We start from the raw sequence: 22,498 nt of genomic DNA, 5'->3' as shown, positions 1-22,498 counted from the left end.
CAGTGCAATGAAGAGACTCCAAGCCACAACATAGGGGAACCCAGGATGTTTAATTGGAGTGAAAAAATATTTAGGGAGGGCTGCTACAGGGGATTAATTTTGTTCTGTGTGGCTACTTAAGACAAATCTAAGGGTAGATTTCAGTTCAATATCAACTGGAGGCTGTCCTAACAAAAAAGGTAGCCTTGATAGTGTTCCCTATTATTATTGGTCTTCAGGTATATATATGTAGGGCAGGAAGAGAAGAGAGGATTCCTAAGTACAAGAATGCTTGGATCAAGTGAGTTGTTGGTAGAGTACTGGATCTGTATAACTAATTAATAAAAATGAAAAAAAAAATCGAAAGTACCAATATGGATCTCCAACTTTTAATTTTTTTTTAATCAAGTGAAGCCTGTAAGTTTTGGGGGATAACATAGTTTGGCAGTGGATAACATTTTTATTCTTTTCTTGAGTGAAACTCATTGGAAATTGGAACCAGGCTGCCTAGGTCCAAATGTAGACTGTGCCACTTATCAGCTTATCGGCTGAATGACCTTAGGAAAACTCCTTTAATTTTTGTGCTTCAGTTTCCTCATCTGTAAATGGGATAATAATATCTACCTCAAGTGTAAAGCATATGAACAGTGCCTTGTTTATAGTAACTATTCCCTAAGTGTTAGCTATTGGTTCTTAATTGAGATATAGGTTTAGGAGTTAGCTGGAAGATAAACTATCAGCGCTAGCCCTGATAAAGTAGAAATGGAGATTTGGCTTTAGATCTGCATCCAAGTGGGTATGCTAATATGTTACCCCTGCTCAACTTACCCTCCTGGTCTTTGTCTAGTTGGACAACCATAGGTCTTCTCTTTAGGAGTTAGTATCTTTCTTGTTTGGCAAAGAATGTGAACATCCATGAGCAAGATGGCTCCAGAAAGTGAGAAACTCAGAAGGGGCCAAGTCAAAGATGCTCAGTTCCTTTTTTTCAAACTTATTAAATCAAATAATTCACTTCTTCTCCCACAGAGAGGAGTGAATGAGGGATAAAAGGGGAACATTATTCTAGTAGAGCTCTCTCCCCATGGAGATCTAAGACAAGAAATGAAGGTTCACCCTCTAATGAGGACACTAAGAAAAAAATCAACTACCATTTCAAGCACCATCATTTCATATCCCCAAAATAGAATAAAGCCAAGTTCTTTAATAAACTTAGCCTTCTACCTTATTTTTCACAGTCCTGCAAAATTTCATTAGGATTTGGCACCAGTCCCTGGACTAGCCTTTGGGAGCCACTAAACTAGATGACTTTTAAGATTCTTCTAACCAGGAGATGTTATAATTCTATGATAGAATTTCATTTGTACCTGGTCTGCAGAAGAGAACCAAGGGACTAAACCTGGGTCAAGGGACAGACAGATCCTGAAAATGTGTTTGTGAAAGGGTTGGCAGAGCAGGGTATTTTTCTCCTTGGAATCCTTAATCATATTTCCGTACTGTCAATATGAAGAAGAATTTATCTAAAAGGCCAGAGGCTTGTTGTGAGGAGAACTTGATGTTGAACCTCTGTGCCCAATTTCAGGCTTTGGGATTTTCATTGCCAGCTTATGCACCATGATAGTCGGAAGAAAATACAGTTGTGTCAATTTCAGCATCTCTCTCAGTAATAACATTTCAAATGTGTTTATTTCTTTGTCTTAATATTTTATTACTAGCTTGTTATTCTCCTCATCCCACATGTGGTCCCATTCCCCTCTTGTGAATGCATGAAGCTACTGTGCAGCAAATTGATATAGAAAACCACAACATATCCAGGGTGATTTATCATTAATGTGAAATTCTATCCTAACCTGAAAGTTGAGGAGCAAGAATCCCAAGCTATTTCAAAATTCATATTATAAGACAGACAATCAGATGCCCCCAAACCACAACATCTTGTACTCTATTAATCGTACACTGACAGAGCCCTTTGGTTGCATTTGTATTTCCAAATAAATACAAACATATGTCACCATTTTTTATTGATTTTGGACATTCCCAGGAAGGAAATGCTGTTAAATTATAATAAATGATGTCGACTAAAACAAATAGCATAAAACCCATTAAGAAGGCATTTATTGCAGAACTTGGTTTGATTTGTTGGCATCAGCTGAAATCATGTCAAAATAATGTCTTCAGAAACCAAATAAAAATTTGTTTGCAAATTTGTCTGCAGCAAGCATTTCTAGAGCATAAAAATCCTTAAGAATCAATATGGTTTTATTCAGTATGCAAATGTACTGAAAAGCATTGCAGCAAAAATTCCATTGCTGCATTATATGAAAGTGTTAGTGAATTAATAAATAATAATAGATGATAAATAATATAGTGACTGAATGAGATAATACATTTATGAAGAAGTAGAGGGAGAAAAAGATTAAGGGGATAGTCTTGGGAGAAGATCAATTTTCAGATAAGCTAAACTAACATTTTATATTCAGAAAATTAATGGAGTTTAGTTCTGTAACTCATGAAGTCCAGTTAAACTAAATTTCACTGTAGCCTTTAAAAAAGGAAAGGAGATGCAAAGTGCCTACTTCTGAAGTGATAACCACTTGAGTTCTAATATTAGTCAGCCTGCATCTATAATTTGCATAACTGTGTTTGCCTTCCAGGTAATTGGGAATTTAATTGCTATCAGAATAAAATTTGAGTCTTAATTCCAAATGATGTCAGTGCAATGTATCCCAATGTGCAGTTTTGAGAGTCACTGTAATTAGGCAAATGAGAGGACTGCAGTTGGAGTTGGGATTCAATATAAAATCAAAAAGTTTATTTTCAGTATACCCCAGGTCCTCTTTTGCACCAATCTTCTTTCTCCTTTCATTGCCTTATGGGATGCAGTTATCAAAAAATGCCTCGCCTGTGGAGCTAAAGCTGAGACTGCCTTTCTTTGGCTCTCTCTTCTCCTCCTACTGAATGAAACAGAGCCACTATACTTTCTACCCTGCTTCCAATCTCATTTCTAGTATGTTTAAAGTAGCTAATTTGATAAATGGGTCAATATCTTTATTCTTTGTTTCTCCCAGGTAGTTTATTTTTATTTTTGCAAAGTGATATAATAATAATAAAAATAAAAACAAAAATAATCTGAATCTCAATTACCAACTATTATCACCATAGTTTCACAAATGAAAGAGCATTTTAATACCTTTCCCAGTTCAATGAAAGTAAGAAGGATATAATTGCAGAATAAAGGACAATAGTTTTAATTGAATACATTTAGCTTTATGACAAACTCTCATTATATTGACCTTATTCTAACTTTGTAAAATATCAGTGAGACTTCATCACAGCCCAGCACTATTTTGTAAACTGGTGTTTGAATACTGTTTTCTTTCTTTCTTTTTTTTAAAACTTGATGGTATTGCTGTGGTGTTCAGAAAAGAGGGCTATGGTTCTTGTTATTGATTTTCTGTGGTAAAGTATGGTTATGGAATAAAGCAGGGCAAGGCTACCCGGCTACTCTTAGGTATTGGAGACTAAGCAGAGGTTCTGGAATAAAGTAGAAAGAATGCATGGAGTACAGGAAAGACAAATAAGCCCTGATCAGCAGGAATGGGTAGCAGAGGGTAGTCATAGGGGTTTTACAAATCTGCTGCTCAAGGAGAAATGCCTGCAGGTTCTTTTCCTGGCTCTCACAATCTCTTTGACATGAATGGTTGGAATTACAAGGTTTTGTATGGTGGGTTTGGCCTTTTGCTGTCCACATCACACTGTGCAGCCAATTCCCTTGTCTCAATGATTGGATACTGCAGTTTCCCTTCCTCTGTAAGGCACCATTGATATTACCCCATTCCAGGTTGTCAAGACAGCATTTCAAAATTGATTTGAATTTTGCAGTGTTTTGTAAGCAAAGTCTTTTAGAATCAGGGAGAGGGAGGTTGCTAAATTATGTGTATGTTATATGCACATCGTATATTTGTATGTGTATGTATATTCCAACTTCCAGTACAGATCATACCAGTTTTTTTTCCTTTGCTAAAAAAGGACCAAAAGAACTAAATCAAAGTTTGAACTAAGTGTTGTCAGGGCCCTGGCTTTGGGGGTCGTTAGAAGCATTGTGAGGAAAAATCCAAAAGAACAATGCCCTGTTGTTAGCTGTGAGTGAAACCCAGAGACCATCAGAGGGAGTACTTTAGCTGCTGTGAAAAGGCTCAGAGGGAGACAGATAATAAATGTACAACAAACAATCCAATGTCAGAAATGATCACAATTGCAAAATGAGACTGAAAACCTATTTTTTAGCAATTTCTACTGATAAAGTCCTAACTCCAGCTATGGTCAATATTAGCTAGATGATTCTTTGAATCTGGCTAATGTGGAATCCTGCAAGGACAAAGAGGATTTGCTCACTAACCAGTAAGAGGTACTGGTCATGCATGCTTAAATGTGCTAATAGTTCTGGTCTTTAATAGTACCAATTTAATGAAGACAATGTTATGCCTTTCTAATTGTTCATCTATGATTTGACATTAGCCATTCTTTCTGACAAATATGAAGATTTGTTGGCCAGCAGTGACATTATCTGAAACCTAGGTCTTTAAATTGTCAGATCTTCCCCACATTTCCTTTGTCTTTGCCTTCCCTAGTGCCTTGGTACTCTATTGATGGGCCCCACTTGCAGCCCAGACTATACCCTACCCTATTCCTAAGTCAAATTGTTAAATGACAGAAAATATACCAGCAGCTTCAGACCTTTTTTAATGGAGCTTGAAACACTGAGCCAGGAATGAACTTTATGCGTTTATTCTACCCCTGAATTTCAGTGCCCTGCACCTCTCTAGGTGACTTTTGCTTTAATCTCTTACTCTATCCAGTTTGTCCAGTAGTTCTGCTTTGTCTTCCTCTAAGGTTATGTCCCCACCCTACATCTTACCTACTTCCTGGCCATCTTCTTTCCCTGGACTCTTGCCCCAGGCCATTCCCTGATCCTATCATCTGGCAAGATATGGACAACTCAATGAAGATTGTGGGCGACCACGGACTAGCTGGAGTAACTGAACCAAACCAGGCCTGGACTTGCGTCCCTCATTCACTCAAAAGGCTCAGGAGCCTAAAGGGTGAATAGTTGGTTGATGCTTGAGAAAGGGCTTGAGCAATGGTTTTCAGAGCTGGCTTGTACATGATCGCCCACATAACACATTAGATAAAAAAAAAAAAAAACCACATTAGATACAATGTATTCTGGCCTGGCCATAAAGTTGAATAGGGGTCTGTGCTGTTCTTGCTGGTCTGTTAACCATATCTAATGTTCCTTTGAGGTATGTACATCTGGAGCAACAAGCTTATCTATTTACCAAGGTCTTCTGGCCCAGTGGGTCTATCTTGCATGCTGATAAAGGGGAAGCTTGGAGGGTTTCACAAATATGCTAAGAATAGATACTTCTTTGTCTTTGTTTTGCTCATGCTATATAATGCTGTAGAACCTTGAATAAAGCTGGCACTGCTTGGACATCATCCACTGTGTCCCTCCTGTCCCCATCTCTTTACTTTTACTTTCCTCATCCCCTTACCCTCGGGACCCTGATCGTGTTGCCACAGAGCGTGCAACAGAAGATGAGACCCTATGCTTGACTTCTGGGTTGGAAACTTTCTAGAATTTCTTGTTGCTGGATTGGATCTCTTCTTTTTGACCATTGTTTGAATCTATGGACACTGCTCTGGAAATCTCAACTGTCTTGGCTAAGGCCAGCCTCTGCATTCTGGTCAGGTTTCCTTAGGACCTATTCTAGTTAATGAGTCTTTATTTGGTCCAGCTTCCTTTTCCATCATACTCTGTGGCTCAATCCATCTACGATTTGTCTTTGTAGGTGATGTGATGGGTACTACAAAAAGCTGCATCCCTGAAATCTACATCTGTGATACCTGCAATTTATTACTATTAGATTTAACCCTTTGAGATAAGGGATTGTGTTTATAACAGACATCAGTAAAAATGCATATATTCCAGATATCTTTGTAAGAGTAGACTAGGCTAGTTTGTGGCATTGAGTAAACCCAAATAAATATGTAATGTATCAACACAATAGTTTATTTCTTGCTCACACTGTAGTTTGTGTGAGTATTCAGTCAGTATTCAGTCTCCTACCCACAGACATTTAAAGATTCAATTTTTCCCTATCTTGTGGCCCCTCAATTCCCTACGGCCTCATTGGCATCTACACCCAGCTGGTGGAAAAGAAGAGTGTGCCTGGAGAGTCAATATATTTTGAAGGACAGCCAGCAGTCTCTGCCATACCAAGTAAGGATAACATACTGCTACATTTTTAGCCTTTGATACCTTAACACAGTTTTGTTCATTAAATTACCAATACTTTAGGAAGCAGATTACAAAAGAATAGGATATAGGCTAGATTCAGGAAGTAAAATAGGAAGGAGTAGGGGAATACATTGCTAATACATGTGTCAGTGATAGGAAAGGTTTCTTTCTTTTCTTTTCTTTTTTTTCATTAAGTTAGCTCAGTGCCCAATGTGGGGCTCAAACTTATGACCCTGAGATGAAGAGTCACATGCTCCACTGACTGAACCAGCCATGTGGCCCAAGGTCAGATTTCTTTGCAGTGACATATATATGGGGTCAGGACTCTCAGAAAGCCAGAGGGTACTAGAAGAGGAGAAACAAAGGGATGGAAACAAAATAAAGATGAAAAGGATGTTTCCGTTTCATTTCAGGTTAGACATGGTTTTACGGTCTATTCAAATTGCTTGCCAAGTGAGGGTCTTCAAAATGTGAACAATCTAGTTTTGCACCTATTTCTGCCAGTCATCTGTCTTTTTCAAGGAGTGGGAACAAAATACTTCTAAAGCCCTGGTTCTCAGTATGCTCTACCAGGTTCCTGCTTCTCCTAAGAGTTTTCAACTTAGTATCACACCAGAAGAATTAAAATCCCATCAGTTTCATCATTCTTGGTCCTTCCTCAGTTTCACAATGAAGCAATAGCTTTCTTTTAGCTATACAGTTGGTGTCATGCTGCCCACTGGGAGTCTTATAATGTATGAGGCAAAATCTTTTCATATAGATACCGGGTTCTGTTTCTTGTTTGACTGGCCACTTTATACAAACAAGGACTGACCTCTAGTTCATTTTCATCTTCCTCTCCTCCGCAGCGCTACAGATTGTGAGAGATTGACCTATGCTAGTGACCCACTGGCACATCCTTAACCACCTGGGCTGGAGCTTGAGTTGATTTGGCAGGAAACAGGGAGGTGAGTGGGAGGGAGGAGGTTGCCAAGCAATGAGCCTCAGCTATTGTCTGCAGAGTTGTTAATGGAACTGAATCTGATTTGTGTTTAGCTGAAAGCACTTTGCAAAGGCAGACAGGAGGCAAAGGTCTGGAGATACAGGGGCAAAGAAACCATAGCTTTTGCTTTTTAGCTTGTGTCCTGAATATTTTTACTGGGTGGCAAAAGAATCATTGAAGGTAGAGAGTCATGGGCAGTCAATCCATCGTGGATAACTAGATTTCTAAGGGTCTTAGGGCCTTGTTAGTGGTAGATAGTTATCCATGTAATGGGATGTGAGGAATGCTCCAAAATATTCTTTTCTTGGCGTGCCTTACACTCTATTATTAAAGATTATCATTTAAGAACTTTCTAAAACAATTTTAATAAATGCAGTTTATTTAATAAATACTTGTGTATGCTAGGCCCTAAGGGCCTTATAGATATTAACATATTTATTCCTTTTAATTAGAGAGTCTGCTCTTAACCCTTACACTATTCTGCCTCTCAGAGCATAGGATGTTACATTTTTTTTGGAGATGTGTAACCCATTCTAACAGATATATATATATATACATATGTTTTTTACCTAATTATAATGCCATCCCTTCCACCTAGTAGAGAGCAGGACTCTGAATGCTTTGAAAGAAAGGGGCATAAATGGGTCTGATGAAACTGTTAGGAGGATGAGGGTGTCAGAGTGAAGGTCTTGTTAAAGGGCTAGATCCCCTAGTACCTGTGCTAGCTAAACATGCAACATTCAAGGAATAGTACTCTCACCTTTTTCTTCTAGTTTGAATTTGATTCCAGTGATTAGCATTTTCAGTCTCACTTCTTGTCTTTATTTTAATTTTCTTTTGTTTTGTTTTATATACTCAGAGGTGGTATAGGCTGTATATGAAACAGATGGACTTCCATTCACCCAGGGAACAAAGAATGTTTGGGGCTGACTAGGAAGCCATGGGTGACCATCTTGAAACTGGTTTCCAGTTCTATATTTAAAGTTGGTGCACCTTGTGTGGAGGCTGCCCTGACAGGATTTCTTCTTCTTGCCCGACTTTTCTATGGATAATTTGGTACTAGGTGCTGCTCTCTGATCATTCAAAGCCCCCCTTAGCTTCCTCTACACACTGTACTTTATAGGTGACTGACTGCCTCCTTCATTGGCACTATGTGGCAAAGGGCCACTCTGGCTCTCCAGAATATTTTCTTAAAGATTTTATTTATTTATTCATGAGAGACACAGAGAGGCAGAGACGTAGGCAGAGGGAGAAGCAGGCTCCATGCAGGAAGCCCGATGTAGGACTCGATCCCCGGACCCTGGGATCATCCCCTGAATCAAAGGCAGATGCTCAACCACTGAGCCACCCAGGTGTCCCTCTCCAGAATGTTTTCATCTGCTCACATAGCCCATTGCTTTTAGTCTATACTGGCTTTTTATACACCCCTGTTTATGGCTCTTCAAAAATCTCAATTTTCTGTATTAGATTTATATGTCTCACTAAATATTCCAGAGAAATATCTGATGGAAAAGGGAGCTGGTGATTTTGGTGAGCATTTGCCCACCAGTCCTTGCCCCCATAACATTTTCCCCAGTCAGATAATATAAATAAATTTATCATTAATCAGAAATCTAAGCACCCACTATGTGCAAGGTGCTAAGTAAGCTACTCTGTAAAGTAAGCCTGCTTTAGGCACTCTGAGCTCTGACCTCACTGGGCCATTACACTCTCTGTTCCTGGAGAAAGAAAAGCTATCTTGACTGACAAACAGACTTTTCATTCCCTGTGTGTAACTGGGGATTCAGCTCCTGCACTTCAGCACTGAGCTCGTTGTCTTCATAATTAATGCTAAAAAGAACAGATTTGGAAAGAACACAGGAACAAGAGGCTAAGTCTCCAGAGGGAGCCTTAGAAGTGGACTCTGTGCATTTTCCCCTACACCATTAATCCCCCATGGTCACATGTGGGGAATACAAATGCCCTCCTCAGGCCCTCCGGTTCAATTTCACCATAAGACAATTGACCTATCGCCACTGTGAGGAGCAAAGCCTTGAACAAAGAAGCGGCCGAAAGGACTTCGTCAAGCTGGAAATGAATTATTAATATGGCTCTGAAAGGGAATGGCATCAGAAACCAGGCTCTTTATTATTTACATTAATGAGCTGGAAGACGGTGCAGTGAACAAAATCCCAAATTTGGAGAATGCTACATTTTGAAGTTTGACAATGAGTAAAGAAACAATGAAATCCACCAAATGTAAATCCAGACGAATATGTCTCTGCACAAAAAGCCCAAAGGGGAAATATTTTCAGAGCAGGGAAGGGCTAAAGCAGGGTGTCAAGTCATTACTGAAATTCCCTATTGTCAGTTTGTTTGAGAATGAAACTTAGACTTAGGAAGAAAAAAATGTCCAGGTTGCCTACTGGACAGGTACAATACAATGCACCTATCAAAGGAGGCAGCATTATCTCTATTAGAGATGTGTGCACAGTACAATATGCCATTCGTCTCTTATCTGGGTTGAACGATAAATTATTCCAATACAATATCATATTCTGCTCCTCAGATAGATACCAAATCTTCACAGCTTGATTGGCAGAAGCATGCATGTATGTGCAGGCTGTCTGTGAACATCCCCTAATGCTAGCTGTTTTCCTTCTGCTAAATATAGAGCCCTCTTTCCTACCAGTAACCTCCCATCCTTGATCAGAAAAGGTCTTTTGTTTAACCCTCTCTTTCTTCACTCTAGCCATGTATTCTCAATTTTCTGTGAGCCCCAGTCTGGCAATTCCATAATCAATCCTTGCCTTCACAAGAAGTGTAACAATTTCCTGAGATGAGAGACAGGGTAATGTTTTGCCCCACTTAATTAGGTCCTCCCGCAAACTGGTACTTTTATTTTGTTTGAACTGTACTTAATCCTATTCTACACCTCTCAGTTTCTCTACATTTGGTCACTTGTCTTCTCTCACATTTGTACCTTTTACAGAGCTCCTAGTTTCTTTCTGTCTTATTCTGTCTTCAAGCATCTGTGACCTCTTGGTTATTGGTTGTGTATCAGGCTTCTGACACACTACTTACCCTCACCTTCCCTGTTCCCCTTTGCTATGACTCTATCTTGTCCAGCCTACTTGGCCCAGACCCATGCCTACTCTGATTTCTAGAAACTGCATAATCTTTATTAAAATTCCTTACTTTGCTGGCCAGTTTTCTCTCCTAGGTAGTACTTGGATTTGATATAATTGACACTTTGGAGTGATACCATTATGGATACTTCTCTTGTACACTCTGTACTATTTTTTTTCCCAGTAAGGCTTTGGGTCAATTTGAGGAGAGATAGAAGGTTGGCTAAGGGGTACTTGTGTATATGTATGTGCACTTGCACACACCCCTAGGGAGATACTTAGAAAATTAGTGTAATCACTTTCTGTTAAATATCTATTGCAGCAAAGCAGGAATTTAAAAATGATCTTAAACAGTATCAATAATATTGCTTCACAGTGGTAGATCCAGGCTAACCTTGAATCTTGAGTCAGGAAGGCCTTTGGCAAAATTTGAGAAAGAGGTTTGATCTGATTTAGCTGCTCTTATTAGTAGAGCATAATATAGCACATGTGCATTTTTTTTTGAAGTAGCAAGAGTTATGACCAATCATAAATGATGTTTGGCATTTTACAGTTTAAAAATTGTTTTAAAATGTGTTATTATTTAGTCTTTTAAAAAAGATTTTATTTATTCATGAGAGACACAGAAAGGGAGGCAGAGACATAGGCAGAGGGAGGAGAAGCAGGCTCCATGCAGGGAGCCCGATGTGGGACTCAATCCTGTAACTCTGGGATCACACCCTGAGCCGAAAGCTGATGCTCAACCACTGAACCACCCAGGCGTCCCTATTTAGTCTTTTTATTAGGTCAAACCATATGAAATTACTGCTATTTGAGCATTTGGACCTACAAAAATGAAATGGTAATTTCATACAGTTCACCCTCATAGTTTACACATGAAGCAGCTGAGATTTAACAAGATTAAATGGCTTCTCCAAGGTCACTCATTTGCACACTAAGTAGTACAGCTGGGATTCAAATTCCCCAGTCTCACTTTATTTTCTCCATTGTTCCTTTGTTTCAAGTACAACATTCTCTTAAAAAGCACTGGCTACAAGTTCCAGAGCTCAAGTATTGGGGTTTTTTTCAAGATTTTTTATTTTATTTATTTGACAGAGGGAGAGCACAAGCAGGGGAAGTGGCAGGCAGAGGGAGAGGGAAAAACAGGCTCCCCACTGAGCAGGGAGCTGGATGTCATGGGGCCTAGACCCAGGACCCTGGGATCATGGCCCAAGCTGAAGGCAGATGCTCAACCAACTGAGCCACCCAGGAGCTCCTCAAGTACTGGTTTTTACCTATAGTGGCCCACTGGAATTAATGATTTTGAAATGCTCCTGGACATTTAAAAATAGTCAAAAATCTTAAACTGACAAAGAAAAAATAATAAATCCTCATGCAAATAGTAATGCCCCACCTGTGTATCCTCTGGTTTGGAATATGACAGTATCTGGATATCTGTCTCACTCTTGTTTCTCTTGTAACCTCTACTTTTAAAAAATTTGCTGTATCTTTTTTTTTTGTCATTTTCTCTTATTATTCTTTATCCCTTCCACCTCAATCTTTTGATTTGAGTTTAAGCTCTTGAGCTTACTTCTCTTTTTGGAGGTCTTTTTCTTGGCCAAGATCTGATTGTACCACTGGCCTCAATTCACTTAATTTCACCAAATACTGAGGAATAGGAAAACTGGAGTCTGGAATCAGACATCCCAGCAGGAGCCACTGCCACTTGCTCTTTAAGAGCTTCCTGTTTTCTAACAGGAAGAGTTTCTGGAAGAAGCTGGCAGGTGCCCCGCCCTGCAATGCTGCTAATGTTGTCCCAAGGGGACATCCTTCAAACCTAAACCACCTCCTCTCTCTGCTGGGCCACAATACTATTGTGAAGTGGTGCTTCACTTAATTAAGTCAAACTGGCTAGCACTGCGCATATTAATGAGCACCCTAATGAGCATTAATTTTTGATGTTCTTCGTTAACAAGCATTATAAACTATGACAAATTTTGGTTTGACTTTGTGCCAAAATGAGGATGAGTGGTTTTTTAAAGCTGTAAATCCAAAAGCTTCCCTTGGAATGTGGAGGGCTGCTCATTAATACTTCTGGAGCTCCTAATGTCAAATAAGACAGATAAATGGCCCGATATAGTTCCTGTTGCCCCTTCCCCCACCTGCCTTCATCATGCCTTTCTCTTTTAAGGGGATACTCCCCTTAAAGCACACATACACTCTTACTCAAAACCACTTTTCACTTTAGACTGTTGGGAAAAATGTTCACATCTTGGGAGTTACTAGACCTAGTAATTGCCTGCAAATTTCAGATAATGAAACTTCCAGCTTCAAAACACAAATGCTTGGCAGGGATAAATAGATGGATGGAGAGATGTTTCTTTTAATTGAGAATTGGAAACTTCATTAGAATTTTTTTAAGGAAGCCACGTTTTGTTCTGCTAGTTGTTAAATGAGAAAAGTGCAAGCAATGATGTGTTTAAGGCACACATCAAACCCAGAAGGAAGAATAGGGATGATAGGAGGGGCATAAAAAGGTCTTTTGGCTTCAAACCTTCTGCCTGAGGGCCTGCCAAGGTGCCCAAATTCCTCTCATTAGGTTTCCTCTTTAGGGGTTTTCTGTTTTAATGGAGCTAATGCTTTATATTACCTGGGAGGAGTAATCCATTAGTTACTTGGTAACAGGATTTGATTATTTCATTACATTCATTGCCAACCCTCAGGCTGTGCAGCTAAGGGCCTGAAATATAGAATGAGTTTACTTTGTTGGAAGAATAAGGCTGGGATTTATTCTCTGCCTGATGAGGTCCCCTGGGTAGTCATAGGGAAGTCATGGGGCAGGAGGTTACCAGGTATCTGGGTATGGATGGGCACTGTTTAGTAACTTTTTCCTGTTTTCCAAAATTCCTGAGTCTGCTATAGATCTTTCCATGCTAGATCTACCATCACTTCTCGGACTTTTGGCTAAGATCAAGTGTAGTATCTGTTCCTACCATGTTAGATCTACCAAAATGAGGACATAAGGGCTAGATCTAGAGTGTGGAGATTAGGAATATGGGTTTTGGCTTCAGATAGTTCTGGGTTCAAATCCCAGATCAAACAACTCCTAGCTGTGCAATCTTGGGGAAATCACTTAACCTTCCCCAGCCGTAGCTTCCTCATCAGGGAAATGGGACTATGTGTAGCAGCATCTATCTCACAGGTATGGATTAACATGAGTTGATTTGTGTAAAGACCGTAGCACAATTGCTGACAATAAACAAAAAATAGCAAATATTATCCTTTTGTAAAATGGTCTTTATAGTCTAATGTGTGGAGTATGCAAGGCCTCAGAGTCATCTTTCTCTCTGTCTCTCTCTCTGCCTCTCCCCTTCCTTCCACTTTTCCCTCCATCCCTCTGTCTCCATCTATTACTTTTTTTTTTCCCTTTACCTTTGTTGTGTGTTACCTATGGAGTATTTATCTTTCTCCATTTTCCTTCATCAGCTACTGCCATTGTCAGCTCCTGTGGCTCCCTCCTCATTGTGTTATGGTGGATGATTTCCACACTGTTTGAGGAAACCCTAATAAGTTCACAGCACATATGTCTTCCTGATCATAGAAGGGATTTCAAATCCAAGATTAAATAGTTTTAGGATTAACTGTGACATTATATCCCCTTTCACTGCTGCCCATAATAAAAGTTGTTCTCTCAATATGTTATCTTCTTAACCTGCCAGTGATGTGGAAAGAATAAATGAGACAATAATTTAGTATAGAGGAAAGAGGTAGGGAAAAGAGGGGTGGATTTTGCAAGGATTCTCTATCTTGCTATAAAACCCAGAAGTAAATTTTGCCTATGCTTGTAGGCATGCAGGTGCATTGAATGTGACAGGCAGACTCAGCCAACTGACAGCTACTCTTTGTGTATCCAGTTCTATGCCAGGTGCCCCAAAGCTACTAAGACTTATGAGATGCTATTTCTGACCTCACGTTGCTTAAAGTCTAGCTTAGAAGTTTAGATTATTGATTTAATAGTTGAATAATATTATAAATAATAGTTCATAAAACTATTAGATGAAAATGAAGTGGGAAAGGTTTTGTGGGGGAAATGGGACCTGAGCTAGGCCTTAAAGATTGAGTTTGCATAGCAGAGAGGGATGGAAGGCATCCCAGTTATACATATATTGGTGGTGGTAAGGAATAAAGAGAGGTACTACTAATAGAAAGCCTAGTTGCAGGAGATGTGTGCAGGAGACAATGAAATCAGGTTGACAGGAACAGAAAATTCCTTGTAGAAAACAGTGGGAAATATGACTATAAAGCATAAATATGGCCAGCTTCTAAGGGAATGAAAGACAGGCTGAGGACTTTTTTGTATACAATGTGATGATTTGATATACATGTGCTTTGCAGAATGATTACCAAGAACAAGATAAGTAACATATTCATCACCTCACATAGTTAACTCTATTTTTTGTGTGTATTTGGTAAGAACGTGTAAGATCTACTATATGAAATTTTCAAATATATAAGACTGTATTATTAAAAATAGTCACCATGCTCTATACTAGATCCTCAGAAGATATCCTTCTTAAAACTGAAAATTTGTGCCCTTTGACCTATAGCACCCTCATTTCCCCCTCCCTCCCTCTGGCAACCATCATTCTATTCCGTTTCTATGAAATCAGCTTTTTTAAAAAGATGCCGTATATAAATGATACCATACAGTATTTGTCTTTGTCTGGCTTATTTCACTTAGCATAATACCCTCCAGGTGCATCCATGTTGTTGCAAATGGCAGGATTTTCCTTCTATTATGGCTGAAAGATATTCTGTGTGTGTATCACATTTTCTTTATCCATTTATCTGATGAAGGACACTTAAGTTCGTTCCATATCTTAGCTATGATATGGAATGTGAATGTGATATAACATTGCAATAAACCTGGGGTTGCAGATATCTCTTCAAGATACTGATTTCAGTTCCTTTGGATATATACCCAGGAGTAGGATTGCTTGATCATATGGTAATTCTACTTTAATTTTTTGAGAAATTTTCATACCATTTTCTATAATGGCTGTACAATTTTACATGCCTGTCAAGAGTGCACAAGGGTTTCCTTTTCCCCACATCCTCACCAACACTCATTATCTCTTGTCTTTTTGATAATAGACTGAAATTATACGGTAGGCAATAAGGAGCCATCGTATGTTGGGAAACAGATATAATGGGATTGGAGTAGAGAGATCATTGCAGTAGGGATTAGGTGAGAAGCCATTGCAATGGTATGGAGCCTACTACTAAAGCAAGTTCCAGCAGGATCACCTTTAGTGTCCTCTGGGAGCTTGTTAAAAATGCAGAATTTTTCAGAATTTACCACAGGCCTACTGTATAAGTTATCTCTTGCTGTGTAACAAATCACTTCAAAACTTGGCATTTTAAAACAGCAAGCATTTATTTCACATTTCTTGTGCTCAAGAATCTCAGTGTGGCTTACATGGGTAGTTCTGGCTCAGGGTCTTTCATGAAGTTGTAGTCAAGATTTTGACTGGAGCTATAGTCACCTGAAGGCTTGACTGGAGCTCAAGGGTCTGCTTCCAGGCCCACTCATGTGGCTATTGGCAGGAAGCTTTAGTTTTCACTAACTGCTTGCTGGACATTTCAGTTTATCACTATGTTGGCCTTTCCACATACTGCCTGATTGACTTCAACTTGGTAGCTGGCTTCTCCCAGAGTGAGTGATCTGAGAGAGAGAGACACACAGAACAACTAAGACAAAAGCCATATTGTCTTCTATAATCTTTTTTTTAAAGGTTTTATTTATTTATTCATTAGAGACACAGAGAAGGCAGAGACATAGGCAGAAGGAGAAGCAGGCTCTGTGCAGAGAGCCTGAAAGTGGGATTCGATCCCAGAAACCAGGATCACACCCTGAGCTGAAGGCAGACACTCAACTGCTGAGCCACCGAGGTGTCCCTGTCTTCTATAATCTTTTATTTTTTATAATAAATTTATTTTATATTGGTGTTCAATTTACCAACATACAGGATAACACCCAGTGCTCATCCCATCAAGTGCCCCCTCAGTGCCCAACATCCATTCACCCCCACCCCCTGCCCTCTTCCCCTTCCACTACCCCTAGTTCGTTTCCCAGAGTTAGGAGTCTTTATGTTCTGTCTCCCTTTCTGATATTTCCCACACATTTCTTCTCCCTTCCCTTATATTCCCCAAATGAATGAGAACATATAAAATTCGTCCTTCTCCGATTAACTTACTTCACTCAGCATAATACCCTCCAGTTCCATCCACGTTGAAGCAAATGGTGGGTATTTGTCATTTCTAATAGCTGAGTAATATTCCAATGTATACATAGATCACATCTTCTTTATCCATTCATCTTTCGATGGACACCGAGGCTCCTTCCACAGTTTGGCTATTGTGGACATTGCTGCTATAAACATCGGAGTGGAGGTGTCCTGGCGTTTCATTGCATCTGTATCTTTGGGGTAAATCCCCAACAGTGCAATTGCTGGGTTGTAGGGCAGGTCTATTTTTAACTCTTTGAGGAACCTCCACACAGTTTTCCAGAGTGGCTGCACCAGTTCACATTCCCACCAACAGTGCAAGAGGGTTCCCCTTTCTCCACATCCTCTCCAACATTTGTGGTTTCCTGCCTTGTTAATTTTCCCCATTCTCACTCGTGTGAGGTGGTATCTCATTATGGTTTTGATTTGTATTTCCCTGATGGCAGGGATGCAGAGCATTTTCTCATGTGCATGTTGGCCATGTCCATGTCTTCCTCAGTGAGATTTCTGTTCATGTCTTTTGCCCATTTTATGATTGAATTGTTTGTTAATTGGGTGTTGAGTTTAATAAGTTCTTTATAGTTATTGGATACTAGCCCTTTATCTGATAGGTCATTTGCAAATATCTTCTCCCATTCCATAGGTTGTCTTTTAGTTTTGCCCTGGGTAGCATTGACATTTTCACAATATTAATTCTGCCAATCCATGAGCATGGACTATTTTTCCATCTCTGTGTCTTCCTCAATTTCTTTCAGAAGTGTTCTATAGTTTTTAGGGTGTAGATCCTTTACCTCTTTGGTTAGGTTTATTCCTAGGTATCTTATGCTTTTGAGTGCAATTGTAAATGGGATTGACTCCTTAATTTCTCTTTCTTCAGTCTCATTGTTAGTGTATAGAAATGCCACTGAATTCTGGGCATTGATTTTGTATCCTGCCATGCTCCCAAATTGCTGTATGAGTTCTAGCAATCTTGGGGTGGAGGCTTTTGGGTTTTCTATGTAGAGTATCATGTCATCGGCAAAGAGGGAGAGTTTGACTCCTTCTTTGCCAATTTGAATGCCTTTAATGTCTTTTTGTTGTCTGATTGCTGAGCCTAGGACTTCCAGTACTATGTTGAATAGCACTGGTGAGAGTGGACATCCCTGTCTTGGTCCTGATCTTAGGGGAAAGGCTCCCAGTGCTTCCCCATTGAGAATGATATTTGCTGTGGGCTTTTTGTAGATGGCTTTTAAGATGTTGAGGAATGTTCCCTCTATCCCTACACTCTGAAGAGTTTTGATCAGGAATGGATGCTGTATTTTGTCAAATGCTTTCTCTGCATCTAATGAGAGGATCATATGGTTCTTGGTTTTTCTCTTGCTGATATGATGAATCACATTGATTATTTTACGAGTGTTGAACCAGCCTTGTGTCCCGGGGATAAATCCTACTTAGTCATGGTGAATAATTTTCTTAATTTATTGTTGGATCCTATTGGCTAGTATCTTGTTGAGAATTTTTGCATCCATGTTCATCAGGGATATTGGTCTGTAATTCTCCTTTTTGGTGGGGTCTTTGGTTTTGGAATTAAGGTGATGCTGGCCTCATAGAACGAAAAAAAGAAAATAGATGATTTTAAAGCTAAATCGATGTCTAGTTACATTGATTTGCTTTAAGCAAACCTGCAACAGGGTAGGGTCACAGCCTGAAAAGTATGTCTTGAAAGTTCACTCAGATTTTCAGCCATGAATCGTGCCTCAAAGTCATGCAAAGGAAATTCTCTTGTGAGTCTCCATCAGCTGCTACATGAAAATGAGGGTTAGATGATGTACAAGAGAAAGGCAGAGACACAAGCAGAGGGAGAAGCAGGCCTCATGCCGGGAGCCTGATATGGGACTTGATCCCAGGTCTCCAGGATCAGGCCCTGGGCTCAAGGCAGCGCTAAACTGCTGAGCCACCCTGGCTGCCCGACCATATAGTATATTTTATAATATTCAGGGAATCCTGAAATATTTTACACAATTGAATTGTATATGCAATTACAAAATTAAACCAAGGCTCTAATTTTACATACCAGATAACTGGAATCATGGGAGGTTTAGTTAAACGTCCAAGGTCGCACGGCTAGGACAGGACAGAGCTGTACTAGAGGATGGGTCTCCTGACTACTGTTTCATTATAAAAAAAAAAAGTGTTTTCCCTATCAGTTATGTCTCTTCTTTTCCCTGAGGTGCTCAAAGCAAGCTGGGTTGGAAAAGAAATATAAAGGTAGTGACTATCCTTCTAGGTTGTTCTCTCTTCCTTAGCATTCAGATTGGAACTTTCCATGTTACCCGTTTCTCTCTCCAATATTCCACATTGAGGAGAAAATAATCCTTTAAGTTTTATTCTTTTAGTCTTACTTTCCTTATTGTACCTGGATTGCTGGGACTGCTCTTCTTATAGTTTCGTTTTGGAACAAAAGCTATTGTTGGTTAGTTAGAATGGACTCTTCTTTTTTTCTTCCCAAGTATTTCATCATTTCCAATCTCATCTGGACTATAATGAGTTGGATTACCTTTATTAAGAAAAAGAATCTCCTGGTTTTCATTATCTCAATCTAGATCTACTTTGGAAAATAAGGGCTGAAATTTCTAGCCTTCATATTTTGGTCTTGATTCCCAGTTCTTCCTAGAGCTCAATTAATCTCGCTTTCTCTTTCTCTGTCTCTGCCTTTCTATCTCTCTCTAACTTTCAAAATGTGTGTGTGTGTGTTTTAAACATTTATTTATTCATGAGAGACACACAGAGAGAGGCCGAGACACAGGCAGAGGGAGAAGCAGGCTCCAGGCAGGGAGGCAGATGTGGGACTCCATCCCAGGACTCTGGGATCACGCCCTGAGCCAAAGGCAGATGCTAAACTACTGAGCCACCCAGACGTCCCTCAAAATGTGTTTTAAAAACTTGTGCAACTTCTTAGGAAAGGCTTCTTTGCTCATAAATGGGAAGATAAACAACGTAGAGCATCCACTTCATTTTAGATACTACTTGGTTCATTCTTTCACCTCTCTAGAGAATTAAAATACATTTAAAATTTTTTTCCCAAGGTAGAGTGGACCTTACTGGTATTTAACAAGTGGAAGCTTTCTACAGAGTAATAGAGTTTAACCAAAGTGGATACAAAGAATTTTTTTTAACCCATGAAAATGCTTTTGGCTGAATTCAGAGAACTCTCCACATTTGAGATGGTCTCTTAGGTCTTTCATTCTCTCAGCTTAAACTCCAAGCTTTTCAGGGACTACTTAGCATTAGCTATACCTGTACAGCCAAATCACTCTCCATATTTTAAAATTAAAATATATCATCAATGGTTTGGAATAAAGGATGGAGATGTTGAGCAAAGAGCAGCCTGAATTAATGAAGCCTTTTAATGTTGGATTGACTGGGATGTGGGTCCCTAGAAGAGCCACTTAAAAATCTTAGTAATTATTCTGAGGTACCTGGGTGGCTCAGTCAATTAAGTGTCTAACTTGATTTTGGCTCAGGTCATGATCTCACAATGGTGAGGTCCAGCCCCCACATTGGTCTCTATGCTCAGTGGGGAGTCTGCTTGAGATTCTCTCTCTCTCCCCCACACTCCTCACTCTCTAAAAAATGAATAAAAAGATCTTTAAAAAATGAATTATTCTCATGTTTTCCAGGAATGGTTAGCTGAATACTTTTCAAATAGTTTTAGGTATCCCTCTGGTTATATTATTTACAATATATTGGTTAAATCATCACCAATTGTACATGTATGGGGTCCAAATCAATGGTTTTTTTAATATAAACCAGGTTCATTCTTTGGATTATAAAAAGGTATGCTGCAATCACTTACAGGTATGCCCACACAGTCAGATCCCATGGAAAGGGGTGCATTTTTAAAGCATTTATAAAGGAACAAAAGAAAGATAGTTTTATGCATTTAGGAAAAAATAACAGATGCTATTATATATATGGGGAGGTGCAGGATTTTTTCTAAAAAAAAATCTATCTCTGGTCACTGGGTACCTCTACATGTTTTCATGCTACTTTTTAGACTTTTTAATTCAGTATACACTGGTGCAATGGTTACTACTCTGAGATAATGTCAATATCTTTTGTCCTATGCCTCATAGGTCCCTTTCCTAGTGGCTCTTTAAAGTGAGAGGCATGAAGTTTGGTTGCAGACTTCTTTATAGTTCCTGTGGCTGATGATAATTGGCTTCATTTTGCTTCACTTCCCCTGTTCATTACTTTGACACTTGGTGAACTGAGAGCCTCACTCCCCTCACTGCTCAGAAAGGCTTCAGTGTCTTTTAACCAAGTAGCATGCATTCATAGAGTACACTAATATATATACAGCAGATGCTGAATGAGTGCTAAACTTGGAGGCCCTCCTTAGTGACTTAGTACTGAATTTGGAGAGAGTGGAAGGCCCTGAAGGAAGAAATACTTGAGATGTGTGCAGAGGATGGTGAGGTGTCCTAGGCTGGGAATCCTAGTTATGATACTGGCATTTTTCGGTTTCAGAGCTTTGCTTTATTGCAGATAAAGCTTCGTTAGGCCAGTGATTCTTACCCTTTTGGAATTTCCATACCCCAGCACTTTGATGACAGGAAAATCTTTGAAGAAGGTATCTTGCTAAGATTGCCTTCTGGTGGGCCACTCTTCCATTCATTTATACCCTTAAGCAAGCTGACCAAGGTGCCCATGCACAAATCAGTTGGAGCTCTATCTGAACCTGTTTCCTGTTGTAGACATTCTTAATATCTCCACTACCCACCCTCACTTAACTATGTCATGAGTCCTGTTTTCTGAGGACGTCATTCTACTCATTGAAAAAAGGATAATCCAGACACCAGATACATGGACCCATGCTAATCTCTTGCTTTTCTCAAGCATGAGTATCTCCATATAATTTCAGTGCACATGATTCCAGGAAGGTCTAAATGCTGAATCTTTGTTTCTGAATTCTCTTACTGAGTGGTGAGACTTTTCCATATTAGACAAATCAGTGGAAGAAATTTGTGGTAGTGGTAGTAGTGTTCCTTGGTATTTCTGCTTGATATTCCTTGGAAATAACCATGTGTAAAAATCCGAATGAGAATTTTCCATATATTTGGATGCCATGGCCTAAGTGCTTGACATTTCTATTGTACCGCCTAGAAACATAAAGGTTGAAGTAGGTACAGTCACTATACAGTGGAGGGTAGAGGGCCATGCTCTAGCAAAGGCAATGGAAAAACACCCAATTCTACAAAAGCGAGGCCTCATTATATATGGGAACTGCTGCCAATGTTCTAATTTGCTTACTAGAGGATAGCTATATGCTATTTCAAGCAAAAGAGATTTTAACCCTTCCTATGACCACAGCCAGTCACTAATGCTCTCAATTTTGCCTCCTCGAGAAAATGAGTGGGAAATATCAGAGAGGGAGACAGAACATGAGAGACTTCTAACTCTGGGAAACGAACTAGGGGTGGTGAAAAGGGAGGTGGGCGGGGGGTGGGGGTGACTGGGTGATGGTCACTGAGGGGGGCACTTGATAGGATGAGCACTGGGTGTTATGCTATATGTTGGCAAATTGAACTCCAATAAAAAATTTTTTGCCTCCTCAATAAGTTTTTCATATTTCATTTACCATTTCCATAGCTTTAGATAATATGTTCACTGCCTTAAGCCTGGATAATGACCACAAATAACTCCTCAGTTCTCCTACTCCCCATTATAGTCTTTACTTTCTCCCTACTACAACCCTCTCTTTGCAACATATAATAGACACAGGAAGATGTTTATTCGACTGAATGGAATGCCACAAATTCAATTAACCTATGGTGTGGTTGGGATTGGGTACATTCTTGCTCAGACGAATTCTATAGCTCTCCAT

The 22,498-nt window shown here is 39.5% G+C and overlaps 1 protein-coding gene and 1 pseudogene across 1 annotated transcript in view; both read left to right on the top strand.

Annotated features, from left to right (window-relative positions):
- The window catches only part of SMARCA1 (SNF2 related chromatin remodeling ATPase 1), a 1,054,017-nt gene that overhangs the window by 351,710 nt on the left and 679,809 nt on the right, over positions 1–22,498 (top strand). The window lies entirely within an intron of this gene.
- On the top strand, positions 13,290–13,454 carry LOC112934667 (U2 spliceosomal RNA; annotated as a pseudogene).

This window comes from Vulpes vulpes, chromosome X (assembly GCF_048418805.1).
Source record: "Vulpes vulpes isolate BD-2025 chromosome X, VulVul3, whole genome shotgun sequence".
In the NCBI taxonomy this organism is placed as follows: Eukaryota; Metazoa; Chordata; class Mammalia; order Carnivora; family Canidae; genus Vulpes; species Vulpes vulpes.
Note: the sequence above shows the minus strand (reverse complement) of the source record. Positions and strands in the feature narration are given on the sequence as shown.